The sequence below is a fragment of the Echinops telfairi genome, unplaced genomic scaffold (genome assembly GCF_000313985.2).
Source record: "Echinops telfairi isolate 266 unplaced genomic scaffold, ASM31398v2 ScPeMD7_3533;HRSCAF=4204_0, whole genome shotgun sequence".
Lineage (NCBI taxonomy): Eukaryota > Metazoa > Chordata > Mammalia > Afrosoricida > Tenrecidae > Echinops > Echinops telfairi.
Window position 1 is genome coordinate 7,272,211 of NW_022107431.1, and position 3,586 is coordinate 7,275,796.

A 3,586-nucleotide genomic window follows, 5' to 3' on the forward strand; every position below is an offset into this window, starting at 1 on the left:
TAGAGACCAGGCTTGATAGTCTGGGCTTGAATAGGGACTACACTAGAGACCAGGCTTGATAGTCTGGGCTTGAATAGGGACTACACTAGAGACCAGGCTTGATAGTCTGGGCTTGATTAGGGACTACACTAGAGACCAGGCTTGATAGTCTGGGCTTGAATAGGGACTACACTAGAGACAGTGGGACCCACAAGAGCCTGGCCTGTGCCCCTCACATCTGGGAGAGAACTCACCTCTGCATTAGAATAATCGACCATTTAAGATCAAAAGAGCAGCAGGACCCCAAGGACAGGAGTCCGAGGAATAAGGAAAAGGGGTAATGGAAACAAGAAGCAGAGGGAGCACATGGTACACGCAGGGGGTGGCAGTGGATGGGCTGAATCAGAGTGTGCGTGGGTGTGTCTTTACTCACAAACAGTTTTAAAAAATACTTTGGAATAGAAATCATTAAAAGCTCTTACTTGTTCCCTGACAGGAATTTCTTCCCTGACTTTTTGAATGTTGATGGGAGTCTTTTCTTTCTGACTCACGCATGATGCGCCCGTTGTCTTTAGTGATTGTTATTACAGCCCGACCACCTTCTTCTGACTGTGCTTGTTGTTGTTGCTGTTGGGTTCCCAGTCTGTGAAAAGTGACAGTAACTGGCACAAGGGTTGATCGGGGAGCCAGAAGGGGGGTGGTAGATAGGGAGAGAAAGGGGATTTCAGGAATAAAAAATGAAAGCGGTGGTGGGGGCCAGCCCCCCCCCCTCGCGCGCGGTGTGTGTGTGTGTGTGTGTGTGTGAAGGGAGCACTAGAACTGATTGCTGTAAAAACCGATAACTCGTTTTAAAATGTGTGTGTCGGGGGAGGGGGGTGTTCCAAAATTGATCTGGTAATGATTGTACAATTCTCCTTCATACAATTAAGCGATTAAACTATTGAATTGTATGATATGTAAATTATGTGCCAATAAGACTGTTAAATTTAAAAAACAAACAAACTGGGCTCTTAGTTGAGCTCTGTTTCCTGCTGGTTGTGAACACTGGACAAGGAAAACCAGCCCAAAGTAAGTACTTCTTAGGTGTTGTTAACCTACAGGTGAATCTCCTGTGGCTATTATGAAAATGCAGCTTCTGAATCAAGAGGTCTGAGAAGACCTGGGGGCCCCAGTGGTCACACTTAGTAGCTTTACCCTATAAATTGTCATTGCTAAGAACGAAAATACTATGTCAACAACCAGGAAAATAAAAAACGGTGTGTTTTCCAGGAGGGAAATAGCATTGTTCTTCTGCTTGTGGAATCATGCATGCTGCTGTTTCAGGGGCCAATGAGTCGGTTCCGATGGGACCCGCTGCCCAACGGAAGGAAACACTGCCGGGTTTGGCACCATCCTCATAATTGTGTGTTTGAGCCCGTTGCTGCAGCCCCCGTGTCAATCCGTCTGTCTGGTCAAGGGGCTTCTGCTTTTTGGATGCCCCTCCACTTCCCTAAGCCTGGTGCCCTTCTCCAGAGACAGGCCGCTCCTGGCAAGATGTTCAAAGTAGGTGACAGGAAGTCTTGCCATCCTTGTCTCTAAGGAGCATTCTGGCTGTACTTCTGAGACAGATGGTTTAGTGCTTTGGGCAGGCGTGGTACCTTCAAGATTCTTCCCCAGCGGCGTCGTTCAAGTGCATCCATTCTTCTGTGGTCCTCCTCATTCAAGGGCCAACTTTCACATGCCCAGGTGACTGAAAACACTATGGTGTGCGGCTGGCACCCCCTCGTCCTCAGAGTAACATCCGTGTTTCTCGCCACCTTATAGAGGTCGTGTGCAGTAGGTTGCTAGGTTTCTGGAGTGGCATGCCTTGGTTCTTGCTTCGCAACACTGACAGAATCCATGCAGCAGAAGCTCCTTTTGTGACTTTTAGGAGGGAAAGGGGCCAGGTAGGACGGCCTCAGAAAGCACACGCTTTCTCTGGTAGAGGGCCAAATGGTGGGGGAAAGTTCCCGACTGAAAACGGCCGTTTCGGGGAACCGTGGAAAAACACGTGGGGAGAATACCAGGACAGGAGAGTGGAAAGGTGAAGCCAAGAGCGTGAGGGGGCGGAGCGTGGGCCCACAGGCGTGTGCACGCCCACTTGTGGGAGGGATCTCCCCTCCACTTGCAGCTGCAACCCTGAAGGAGAGAGAAGGGAAAGGGGCCCGTGGCCTGCCCGCAGCTGGCGTTTATTCCCAATGGCTGGGCGGCGTGGGTGAAGGTATTGGCTGACCTTCTTGGCTGAGTTTAAGTGTACCTGGGTGTTGCACTATGGCTGGTGCCTTTACCTGGGCCTAGGTGACTTATTTCTACGCATGCTCAGTTCTGGATTTTCCCACCGGTGTCTACTCCGTGTGCCTGTTTCTTTCCCACCCCTGTATTATGGCATGGACAGCTAATTTTCATTTAGCACAGGCATTAGGGCAGACAGCCCCCTTTGTCCCGTCAGGTTTACCCATTCACTTAATTTAATTCATTCATTCAGCTAATATGACGTCTTACCATTCTTGCTTCTAAGGAGCCTTCTGGCTGTACTTCTTCCGAGACAAATGTGTGTTGTTCTGGCGGCCCACACAGGACTTTGAGTATTCTTCACCAGCACCACCACTCAGATGCATCAGGCCCGGGCATTCCTTATTCACTGTCCACCTGCTACGGACACAGGAGGTGCCCAAGGGATGTCTTTGTTTTGGGGCTTTAGCACTCGTGAAGAGCTCTCTGGCAGCACATTTGTCCTGTGCCACGGGTGCTGTGATTTCCAGGGGTGTTGACCGTGGATGCTAGTAAACGGGCATCCTCGACAGCGTACTGACCAGAATGTAAAGTCATCCCCTGCTCCGCAGTGACCAATCCTCGGCGTCTAACTACCACCCAGGGCCGTAGCCATCTTCTCACTCTGCTGCAATGATAGGGTTGCTATCGTTGCGTGAGAAGGCTGTCGTTTACAGCCACACCGTGTAGCTGCTAGCTCTTCCAATGTGCTGCCAAACAGTAGGCGTTGAATTGGTCTGAATTTAGTTTCTCTAATCAGGATAGCGTTGCTCCTATATCAAACCATTTTAAGGCCTGGATGCAGGAGGAGGGGGAGGACATTCCTCAGACGCCTCCCCAAGGCAAACCAAACTCACTGTCCCGGATGAATCAATCCCGACTTCTCCGGTGAGTTTCCAGAGTGTAGATCATCTCCTCCTCCTCTCTTCCTTCTTCTTCTTTCTTTTTTGTGGGAGACCGAGAACATAGTCCCCCAGTGCCACAAATTGTGCAGTCCAGTTCTCCGCATTTGGGGAAATCATAGGGATCAGCGTATCCCGAGTGCAATAGGTAAGCCTTGCCCTGGGAAAACGACCTCCTTGACCACGGTATCTCCCCCCCACCAGGTAAGTCTTGAGTGTCAACTTGTATGGGAGTAGAAAGTCTCAAGGTTCTCCCATGGAATGGCTGGTGGTGTTGAACTGCTGATCTGTGGTTAACAACCCCAAATGTAACCCACTAGCCCACCCACGTTTCTCCTGAGTCAGGCTAACTGAACTGGACATAAATGCCTCAGGGAGAAAGAACGATATGAATACTGGGAGTAAGGTTAACCCAA

The 3,586-nt window shown here is 50.1% G+C and overlaps 1 non-coding gene across 1 annotated transcript; it reads right to left on the reverse strand.

Annotated features, from left to right (window-relative positions):
• Positions 1–3,216: 3,216 nt before the first annotated feature.
• On the reverse strand, positions 3,217–3,382 carry LOC115871165. Its single transcript, XR_004047139.1, has one exon. It is a non-coding gene; the product is annotated as a U1 spliceosomal RNA (small nuclear RNA).
• Positions 3,383–3,586: the final 204 nt, after the last annotated feature.